Genomic DNA, 12,291 nt, shown 5'->3' on the forward strand with positions numbered 1-12,291 from the left:
ACTTGCATCGGCAAAACTTTTGTCTTTCGTAGGGAGGAGGGGCTTTTTAAAGTACCCGTGAAAGACAAAAGTTCTGTCAACAATGACACACTGTAGACAAGCCCAAAGGTTTTAAGGGATTTTTTCCTTTCAGTCACTATAGATATTCAAAGTGGGGTAAACTCCCTCCTTTTATAGTTTTTCAAGACGGGGGGGGGGGGGGGGGGGGTTCTTTTCAGTTGTGTCAATGTTTTCCCATTAATTTTTATGGCCCATTATCGGTCTTTTCCTAGGTTATACAATGCTAGGTACTTGAAGCTAGTTTTGTCTGTTTGGGGAGGCAGACCCTGCCTACCTGACTGTGAGGCAGAGCTCTATGTTGCAGCAGAAACTAGGAGCACAGTTATATACAAATTCATAACTATAGTCTGTACATGTATCTAACAATGACTGTCATGTTCAGAACATGACAAGCTTTCATAAAAGACCTTACTTGACATAATTTATAGCACATTGCATACAACCAGTTGATTGAGCTGTTTATTCTTTGGGGTTCAAACCCCCTGTTCTCTGCTTAGGGTGTCTGGAACCTGCTTGTCACAGCTTTGTAGAAATTTTGTCAGATAATTTACGAATCTACCAGGCCCTAAACTGATTTAATATCTTTAGGTGTGGGCAGCTGCTGTATTGCTTTTACCTTTTCAGGGTCATATTGTAGCGCTTTGGAGGTCAACAAGTGTCTCCATGGATAGTCCTGCAGTCAATTACAATTCCATCTCGCTTTTATTCAATTTCTGATGAGCTTTCTTGGTGGTGTCTAGCAGACGGATAAGGTTGTAGTCGTGATCTGCCACAGCTTCTGCCATGAGGCCTTGACATTCTGATGTATGGGCGTGATGCTGATCCCTGCGAGTCCGGTTAGTATGTCGTATTGGCAGCACTGATATTCTTCTGCTACAGGTTTGATCCCAAACAGCATTCTCAACTATCTGTATTTACCTCCTAGTGCCTGGGCTGTGGTGAGGTAGCTGTTTCACTTTTCCGGTAGCACTTGCCAACACCCATCTTTGGTATCAAGTATTAAAATCAGGTAGCACTTCAATTGTAGGAATTTGATAGTACACTCTTTCGTGCTTTGTTTAAATTGCTTGGGTCTATACAAATGTACATTTTGTGTGGCTTCTCACAGGCTATAATGCTTCCTATCCAACTTGTGAGGTCTAACTTTAGCAATGATGCTTTCTTTTTCCATTTACTTTATTGCTCTGATTATATCCCCTTTTAATGCAAAGGGTACTCTGTAAGGTAGGTGCTGTACTAGTTGAATTGTTTGTGTTTCTAGGTGTAACATGTCTGGAAGACATCCCAGATCTTAAAAATTCATCTTGGTAATCCGTTAGCAAGGGGGTGCCACAGTGTATATTTTGTTTTGCTTGTGTGCCTATTAGGAGTCATTTGTCCCAGGTTTAGTGTCACTAGACTGCATTGACTAATTTTAGCTAAATGCAAAGGTTCCTGTGTGATCTATACTACCTGAAATTTCAGCCTGTGTACTTTCCCTTGGAATTCTGCATATAACTTGTATTGCTTATAGGTATTATGATTGTGCCACATTTGACCTTGGTTGCAATTTCACTTTCTTCTCTTGCGTAGTACTGGCCTTGTCTACACTGGCAAGTTTCTGTGCAGTAAAGCAGCTTTCTGCGTTCTAACTCCCGAGGTGTACACACTGCCAAGCCACATAGTGCGCAGAAACTGTGTAGTTGCAGCACTGTAAAAAAGCACCCACCCCAACGAGAGGAGTACAGCTTTCTGCACTGGTGATAAAGCACCGCGGTGCCAGTGTAGACACCCTGGTCGATTACAGCACTGCTTCTGGCCTCCGGGAGGTATCCCACAATGCCTGCTCTTGCCTCTCTGGTCATCAGTTTGAACTCTACTGCCTTGCCCTCAAGTGACCAACCGTCAGCCCCACCCCGTAAATTCCTTGGGAATTTTGAAAGTCCCCTTCCTGTTTGCTCGGTAATGCGTGCAGTGGTCTCAGCGCATCTTTCCAGGCGGCAATGCCTGCTCCATGCACAGGCGATCCCCCACTTGGAGCAATGCCGAGCTGCTGGACCTCATCAGCATTTTGGGAGTGGAACTATAGGAGGGAACAATAGGATGGAATGCCCAGAAGAATGAATGACGTGAGGACAATTTCCTGAAGGGACCCTTACCCTTGCAGAGCTTTTTGGCTCCAACATTTACATTTCTACACAGGGAGGTTTGGCCCACAGAAATAAAAATCTGCACATCTTCCATGTGTTTTTGGACCAATGGAAAAAAATAGGTACAATTCAAGGGACTTTTAAAATTGCCTATAAAACCGAATTAACAATAAATGAGCTTATGAACAACCAGAAAATATATTTCTCAAGTGAAAAAACTACAAATGGACTTCTTTGCAAAGAAATTGTAAGTGTTCTTACAGGAAAAGCCACAAACTGTCTGGAAAGGAAGAGTAGATTGAATTACTTGCCTCAGTGAAATTAAATATCCAGAGAATTGCTGTGCCTGTGATCATGATGACTGGGGCTTGCTCACCTGTGGCTCCCCCTCCCCATGCTGTGGAGGCACAGCCAGGCAGGTCTGCATCTGCAAGCAGGCACCCGTGCTGGTCAATAGGTTGGGAGCCCCCCCGGCCAATGGGCTGGGGGGAGGGGGAAGGCAAAGGGGGAGCTTATAGGGAGCTCTGGAGCAGGGGAGACAGTGGGGGAGGGGAGTTGTCTGGCACAAAGGGGGGCTCTCTGGAGAGGGTTGACAGGGCCACAGGGTTGTGTGGGTCTCTGTAGGGCGGGGGGGAGTGATGGACGGAGCCAGCCGCAACCCGGGTCTGCGCTGCAGGGGGGTGTTGCTATAGCCCCCTCAGGAAGCCCCCGCAGGAAGCCCCCTCTGTCCTGTGTATTTTATGCCAGCCCCGGGGTGCCCATCGCTGCTCCTTTCTCCCACCCACGGCTCCATCGGTCTATCCCCACAACACCACCCCCAGCTGTGTCTGTGTGTCTCTGACAGAGGGACTCCTGCTGCTCTCTCTCTGCCAGGGGCTGAGAGCAGGGGCCTGTGGCTCCCTCCCCTTCCCTGCTGTGGAGGCGTGGCCAGGCAGCTCTGGCGCCGCCCCCTGCAGCTCCCATTGGCCGGGGTTCCTGCCAATGGGCTGTGAGTCGGGTCAGCGCTGAGGCCTCTCCGCAGCACGCAGTGACTCCGGGGACGGGAGGGGCTGCTTGTGGGGGGACGGGAGGGGCTGCCCCCGAGGTGAGAGCGCCCCACGTTGCCGACCCATGGTACAGGGATCCCCAAAGCACGGGGCCTGGGGCCCAAACATTGGTGGAGCTGGGCTCACCTTCAGGAATATTGGTAGAGCTTGGGCACCACAGGCCCATATAACTCACCACCTATGTACCTATGGACAGATTTCACGATACATGACAGAAAGGGGCCATGGCTGGGACACGCTGCAGTGCAGGGTCAAAGTGAAGGAGCTGCGGAACGCCTACCACAAGGCGCGGGAGGCAAACCGCCTCTTCGGTGCTGCACCCATGAGCTGCCAGGTCTACAAAGAGCTGGACGCGATACTCAGTGGCGACCCCACCTCCAATGCGAAGACCACTGTGGATACTTTGGTGGCTTGCGTGCCAGTCAAGGGTGGATTGAGCCAGGAGGAGGAAATGTTGGATGAGGATGTGGAGCGGGAGGGGGAACCAGAGGCAGAGATGCATGCAGCCAGGAGCTCTTCTGTACCCCGGAGGAGGCTCGCCAGTCACAGCGGTCAGAGCTTGGCGAAGCGCAAACAGGAGAGGAGGCTTTGATTTGGGGAATTGCGAAGCAAGATGTTGGGGGCGAAGGGTGCAGAAAGCAGGCTTGTGTCTGAATTATGTGCATACCACCACAGGCCTAGTCTGAGCAGCAGAACAGGGTGTTGATTCCCATGAAGTGAGGGAGTCAATCTGCCTCAGATCTCCAGGAAACTCTCATGGAGATACTGGGCAATCTGCTGGTTTTTTAGCAGAGCTGCTTTGTTTCTTGTCCCATTAAGGGTAACTTTCCTGCACCACTCTGCCGTCACTGGGGCGGGAACCATTGCTGCACACATTGCCTCATAAGGGCCAGGGCGGAGCTGCAGTCTTGGAGAAGACCCTCCCTTGATTCCCTGCTCACCCTCAGCAGTGAGATATCGTCCATAACGAACACAGCTCTCCCCAAGAGCCACATGCCCAGTATGCAGTAGAGTCCTGGAACACTGATTTCCCCTGAACCCTACTCACCATTTTGGGGGCCTTGTGGCTCGTGTGTTCTTGCCTGGAGTCAGCCAGTTAGTGACAGGTATGTGAATAGTGGCTGTGTTTTAAATCACTGAATCAGTGGTCTGTGGATTGCAAACAATACTGCTTCTGTAAAAGGTTGCATTTTGGCTTCACAGATATGACCTTGGGAGCATAGGCACCGACTCCATGGGTGCTCCGGGGCTGGAGCACCCACAGAAAAAAAATTGGTGGGTGCTCAGCACCCACCGGCAGCTCCCTGTGGCCCCGCCGCCTTGCTCCAGCTCACCTCTGGCTCCTCCATGAGTGCGCCGCCAGGTCCTGCTTCTCCCCCCTCCCTCCCAGTGCTTGCGCCGCAAAACAGCTGATTCGCGGGGCACGGGGGGAGAGGGGGAAGGCGGCGCTCTGGGGGAAGAGGCGGGGCTGGGGCGGGGATTTGGGGGAAGGGATCCAATAGGGGCAGGGAAGGGGCAGAGTTAGGGCGGGGACCTTGGGGATGGGGTTGGAATGGGGGCAGGGCCAGAGGCGGGGATGGGGTGGAGTCAGGGTGGGGCTAAGGGTTGAGGGGGGCGCACGGGCACCGACTGGTGCCGGAGAAAGTTGGCACCTATGCTTGGGAGCCCAGCCTCCCTCTTTATTGATGGCTGAACGGCTGTGCAGAATTAGAAAGCGGCCACGAAGAACTAAGGAGGACTTCGTGCATGAGGTCATGATGCACTCCGCGGCCAAAAAACAGGAATTGAAGGAGTGGTGGGACAGCGAGAAAAGGGACCAAAAGGAGAACGCGGCGCGCCAGAATGAAGCCACAGAGAGGCCCTTAAACATTATGGAGCGCCAAGCGGACACGCTCCAGGCACTAATAGCACTGCAAACTGAGCAGCTGCATGCCCGCCCTCCCCTGCAGCCACTGTCGCAAAAAACTCTTTCCCATGCACCCCTCACCCTCCAACGAACACACTTAACCTCCTGGCTCCAGTCTGTATCTGCAGCATTCCAGTCCTCCCCACACCCATTGCCCACAACACCCGTCCCACTGCAGTTTAGCCCTGCTGAAGTACAGTACTTGCTGCACTGTACTCTGAAGGAGAAGGTTGGATATGATCCCTGGATATACACAAATCTTTAACTGTCCTGGGACCCCACCTCCTCCTGGGACTCTCCCTTCCCCCGGCCACCATAGTGCTGATGTGGGTTTGTTTGTTTTTTTGGTCTCTCTCCTCCAGTTCTTTTTTAATAAAAGAATTGTGTTGGCTTGAAAGCCATCTTTATTCTATTAATTATAAGCAGAGCCCTGGAAAAGCAACAGGCAATTTTCTTAAACCTTCATATTGCATCGTCTGCACCAATCACCTCCTAACATTACAAGCACTGCATTCCTAAGCGTAGCAACACATATTAGTGGCTTTCAGCTTCAAATTGCTGCCACAAGGCATCCGTGATCCTTATGGCCCTGTGCTGCGCCCCTGTAATAGCCCTCGTCTCTGGCTGTTCAAATTCAGCCTCCAGGTGCTAAGCCTCAGCAGTCCAGTCAAGCTTTCACCCTTCCCTTCACAAATATTATGGCATGTACAGCACATGGCTATAAGCATAGGAATATTGTCATCGGCCAGGTCCAGCCTCCCATATAGGCATCGTCACTGGGCCTTTAAATGGCCAAAAACTCACTCAATAGTCATTCTGCACTTGCTCAACTGTTGTTGAACTGCTCCTTGCTGCTATCAAGTTGCCTCGTGTACGGCTTCATAAGCCATGGCATTAAGAGGTAGGCAGGGTCTCCCAGGATCACAGTGAGCATTTAGACTTCCCCTACAGTGATCTTCTGGTCCAGGAAGGAAGTCCCTGCTTGCAGCTTCCTGAACAGGCCAGTGTTCCAAAAGATGTGTGCGTCCTGCACATTTCCAGACCACAGTGATCCACAAGCTCCTGAAGACCCATAGAGGAATACCCCTTCCAATTAATGTACACAGTGGCTAGGCAGTCTGGTGCCAGAAGTGGAATATGTGTGCCATCTATCACCCCTCTGCAGTTACGGAAGCCCATTTGTGCAAAGCCATCCACAATGTCATGCAGGTTGCCCAGAGCCATGGTCTTTCGGAGCAGGATGCGATTAATGGCCCTGCACACTTCCGTCAACATGAGTTCAACAGTCGACTTTCCCACTCCAAACTGGTTACTGACTGATCAGTAGCAGTCTGGAGTAGCCAGCTTCCACAGTGCAATTGCCACATGCTTCTCCAGTGGCAGGGAAGCTCTCATTCTCATGTCCTTGTTCCACAGGGCTGGGGTGAGCTCATCACACAATCCCATGAATGTGGTTTTCCTCATCCAAAAGTTCTGCAGCCATTGCTCGTCATCCCAGACATGCATCACAATGTGATCCCGCCACTCAGTTCTGGTTTCCCTAGGCCAAAAGCAGCGTTTAACTGTGGTCACCACCTCCATGAATGCCACAAGCAATCTCATGTCATAGCAACAACGTGTGGCAAGATCAATGTCGCACTCCTCTTGCCTTTGTAGTTTAAGGAATAATTCCACTGTCCCTCGTGACGACTTAGAGCGAGCAGCATACTGGTCAACAGTGCGGGATCCATTCCTGCAGACCAAAGAGGCAGAGCGCGCAGTACACAAACCGTTGGAAGATGGCGCCAAATGTGGGTGGAAGCGCAGGGATTGCTGGGATGCAAAGCAATGCATCATGGGGCATTGGGACAGGACCCAGGATGCCCCTCGACCCCCCTCCGCCTTCCCACAACTCTTAGCGGCAGAAGAGGAAGAGATACTCTGTGGGATAGCTGCCGAGAGTTCACCGCTCCGAACACCGCTGCAAGTGCCACAAGTACGAACATGCTATTGTGCAGGCAGCTGACAGTGTGAACTCACAACAGCGGTTTCCCTTCAGCGCTCCCTGAGCAGCGCTGTACCTGCCAGCGCTGTAACTCTGCCAGCGTAGACATACCCTAAATCTTTGTAGTCTAGCACATTCACTGATGGCCCCTTGTCTATTTGGCATTCAGGCTCCTGTTTGTGTGCTGCTGCTTTGTTTTTGCCTCTGGTGCTATTATAAACTTTACAAGACACTTATTTTTGCTCTTTTACAGTGTATTAATGTCCTGTCATTCATTAGAGTAAAGTCATCTGTCTTGTGACCTCATTGGAGTTAAGTCATGGCTGCCGTGAGCCCATTTGGTAACAGCAAGGATGACTATTCTTTACAATTTCACTGTTGGGAACATAGAATAAAATCCAGACATGTCACACTCAGATCACTGTTTAAATGTATTTTCCAGTCATGCTAAAAGTAATGAGATGTTTTAAGAGTCAACATTTTTGTGTTTTTTTGGTCTTGAGTCATGCTACAGTTTCAGGTCCTTTACGCTGTTTTATTTATTCAATAAAATAGCCAATCAAAAGTGACTTGTGAAACCTTGCGCCTGAAAAACAGCTATGCAGATATTCCATTATTCCTCTGAGGAAGTGACCTTGCAGAAAACACAATGCTGGATGATCCACAAGTTTTTTCCACACTTTAGCATTATTCCCAGAAGAAATATATTCAGAAAGGGACTCATTTCTTCTAAAAATCATATAAAAATGATGCCTGCATTCTGCAGATAAAGAAAAGCCAAATTTCTCCAACCTGGATGCCTAAAGTTAGTCTCCTAGATTCATAACTAGTTATCTAAATAGTAACCTAATATTGTGACACTGTACCTCGGGGGAACACCCTACACCCCCATGTTCATCCTTATAAAATGATTGTGTGGTATCCAATGCAAAGTTCGTCATGTTGGGAGTCTTCTGAAGGCTCACGATGCACTGAGCATTGTTGTTATAGTAATGTTGTAGTGATGTTATAGGTTATAATTTTATGTATATAGTTATGAGGCTGAAAATATATCCTCAGGTCTTAAAGCAAGCCCAGACAAAGACTCTCCTGAAGCAGAGGGGCAATTCACACCTCACCAGGGCATGGATGGGACAAATCCAGCCCAGCCTCACAAATATATAAACAAGTGTTTTTAATTTATAAAGGAGGTTGTACTCAGAGGCTTGCTATGTGAAAGGGGTTACCCGTACAATAGTTTGAGAACCACTGATCTACAGCCACCACCACCACTAAGCGACTGAAACGCTGATAAAAGGGGCGAGCCTGGCTGAAGAGCAACCAACCAGCTTGTGGTGAGAAGCAGCTAAGTTTGTAAGGGCACTGAAAGTGTTAAGATCAGCTTAGAATGCGTTTTGCATTTATTTCAAATCTGACTTGTTCTGCTTTGACTTATAATCACTTAAAATCTATCTTTCTAGTTAATAAATTTGTTTGTTTATTCTACCTGAAGCAGTGTGTTTGGTTTGATGCATGTTAGAGGCTCTTCTTGGGATAATAAGCCTGGTCATATCAATTTCCTTGTTAAATTGATGAACTCATAGAAGCTTGCAGCATCCAGCGGGCATAACTGGACACTGCAAGATGGAGGTTCCTAGGGTTGTGTCTAGGACCGGAGATATTGGCTAGTGTCATTCGGTTGCACAATCCAAGGAGCAGCTTACATGCCAGAGGCTGTGCGTGAACAGCCCGGGAGTGGGGGTTCTCACAGCAGAGCAGGGTAAGGCTGGCTCCCAGAGTCAAGGATTGGGTGACCTAGCAGATCACCAGTCCAGATAACACCAGAAGGGAATGTCACAAATATACAAAGGAGCAGAGCACATGCAGTTCCCACTGACTTCAGTGGGATTTGTGGGTGCTCAGCATCTAAGTATCTTGCCATTTTTATTTCTGAACCTAAAAATGAATCCCAGGTGGAAAACTTTGGACAAGGGCTGTAGGTGTCAAAAATATGCTCCTTTCCTATAGTTCACTTGAACGTGTGCCAGTAATCAATCTTCCTGTGGGAAATGCCTGAAGTATCTCTAGGTCTGGTCCCTGAACCTAAGTCGCCCCGAGGCAACTTTCTATATAAGGATATGACACCTATAATGAGGTCAGTGGTTTGACATCAATAGGAGTTTTGCCTGCAATATTTGGCCTCTTGATTGAAACATGGTTAATTAATTTTGACTGTTCCAGAACATTTTTAGTATATCCTTTCACTATCGTATCATGTTTGAAAGCATGAAAATATGTCCACTTTAAACTGTAGCTCTCACATTAATAGGCATCATCTTATGTTGCATTTCACAGCAGTACATTAATTTGGATCACTACTTTACCAACTGGCATAGAAAGAGCATAATACAAAATAAAAATTGTATGGTAACTTTAATACAACTGGGTCATTCCTTGAGGTACCCAATGTCATTGGTGCTATAGAATCCTAGAAATTTAGGATGGCAGACCCAGGCCCCCTTCACTGAGTTCCATAATATAATTAGATAAAAATAGCAGAGGGGAAAGAGAAATGAAGAGGTATAAGCAGGATGGGGACAGGGAGGAATAGATTAAATGGAGAATCAACCAGGCAAAAGGATAAAGGAAGCCTGTTCTAAGAGCTAGGAGAAGTCTCCCACACCAGCAGTGGCCCAATTGAGTAGAGAGAAACAGGAGGCGAGTAGTAAATGAACAGAAGTACAAAGGAGAGTGGCAAGAGAAAAGGTCTCTGAAGCAGAGTGGAGTAAAACCTGTGTTTGGTTTGTCCTCTTTGTTGGTAAAAACCAAGAAGTGGATTCTTAGCATGAACATACACAATTAGCAAGAGTGAAGAGTAGATGCTGGCTCTTGAATACATTGATTTTTTTTTTTGGTAGGAAATATTTTCCCCGTAATTTGAGGTTCAAAGTTAGTGCTCTAAAAATAGGTAGTATAGGAGAGCATGTGTATGCATTATTGACTGAGTCATGTTTAGAAAGGGCTGTAGTACTCTGTTGTGGACTTGAAGTGTTTTTAATATTTTGTCAATGTGATCTTAAGCTGAATAAAATCTTAAACTTTAGATGAGGAGTGTGACAAGTTCACCCCAGGGCACCACATAGAATTGGGGTACTACTGAGGCCCCTGACCCACCAGGCTGGGCTCCCTCTCACACTGTACTTCTGAGACAAGCTGCAAAGCCCCCCAGACTGCACTTTCACCAGCATTCATACAGGGAAGGACAAACCCAGCTGCAGTTACTTGCAGGCTCTCTGACCAGCCCCTGCATAGAAAGGCTACAGCCAAAGCAACTCTCAGTTCCCCAGGCACACACCCCTCTGGAGTATAAACCCAAAATTATACCGGCTTGCGCTACACAGGGAACTGTACAGCATAAGCTCATAAACTTTGCCCCCTCTCTCAATGTGGAGAGGAATATGCAATTGCCTTTGCCTCTGGAGCTATACTTCCCATACACTTCACTCCAATTCACTGGTTTAGATAATAAACTTGTTTTTGCTTTAACTACAAAATAGAGATTTGAAGTGATAGCCAACAGATCAAAGCACACTACCTAGCAACTAAACACAATGTAAGCTTAATATACTTAATAGATTGGATATGAATTAGCAGATTCTCCCCTAAGAGATGATACAAGCAGGCTGCAGATTCATAAGGGACAAGCTGAACTTGCTGTACAGGTTGGAATCCCCAGGTGTTTCTTTCACAGGCTAGAAATCCCTTGAGCCTTGGTCCAGCACTTTCCCCACTTCAGTCTCTGTTCCTCACGTATTTTCTTGCGGGGGAGTGAAGAACAACAGTTGATATCACTCCCTGCCTTATATAGCTTTTGCATAGGGCAAGAACCATGTGTTCCAAAGCTTGGTTCCCAGACCAGTCTGTGGAAAAATACCGACATGCCAAGATGGAGTCCAGCATCATGTGGCTTGGTCACATGTCCTTGTAGAGTCATAGCAGACATTACTTACAGGCTGTCTGGAGTGTTCTCAGGAAGGCTCACAGGTGGGGATAAGCTTCTCCTAAGGCTTATTGTTCTCCCTAATGGCTCATTGCCCTAAATAGGCCCTTCCTAACCAGCTATCTAGACTGAAAGCATCTTGTCTAGTGGGCGTTACCCCGTTATAACATTTGAAATACAGATACATAGTCAGTATTTATAACTTCAGCTGCAGAAACGATACATGCATACCAATAGGGTAATCACGTTCAGCAAATCATAACTTTTCCAATGACACCTCACGTGACATATCTTGCATAAAATAATTATTCTATCACCATATCATAATAATATCACTGACGAATATGGGGTGCAGTGTCACAAAGAGCATTTTTTGTGATCTCTTTAAATATCATAGCACTAGAGAAAGGAGCTGTGATGTTGCACTCCATATGATTTGATGAAAATATGCTAATGAGTGTGAATATAATGTAACTGGAATATGCTTCATGCAAAAGGTCTCTTGTAAGGTATCATTACAAAGCTTATAATCTGAGTGTGGTCATCCAATCTGTATAAATGTATCATTCTTGTATTTGAAACTAGAAATATAACTCTGACGGCCTATTGTAATTATGCAAAGTGTGGTCCGTTATTGGTAGCTTGGAATCTTGTTGGCTCCCATTAAAGTAAATGGCTCTGTTTACTTGTAAGTCTTCCTGTATACGTGTGTGCTGGCAAGTGGGTAATGAAGTCTTACAGTGACATGCATAGGCGGTGAGTTATATGGACCCATGGTACCCGTGCTCCACCAATATTCAGGAATGTGGGCCCGACTCCACCAAGTTTGGGCTTATTTTCAGAGCTCTCCTGTCCATAGGGTGGACTGGGGCAACTGCCCCGGGCCCCATGCTTTCGGGAGGCCCCACGCTTCAGGGTGATGCAGGGTCCAGGGCAGCCTGGGGAATTAGCGGGGGGCCTGGCACCAGCAGCAGCGAGCAACCTGGCCCCAGCCCACTCTGCTCCTTCCCACCCCTGCTCCACCTCCACCCTGCCCCCATTCCACCCCTTCCCGGCTTCCACCCCCTCCCCCGAGTGATGCCGGAAGCCGGTGGAGCAGCGTGGGCTGGATCCAGGTCGCTCGCTACTGCCAGTGCCAGGCTGCCCTAGACCCTGCGTCCCCAAAGCACAGGGCCCGGGGCAGTTGT

The sequence above is a fragment of the Chrysemys picta genome, chromosome 2 (assembly GCF_011386835.1).
Source record: "Chrysemys picta bellii isolate R12L10 chromosome 2, ASM1138683v2, whole genome shotgun sequence".
In the NCBI taxonomy this organism is placed as follows: Eukaryota; Metazoa; Chordata; order Testudines; family Emydidae; genus Chrysemys; species Chrysemys picta.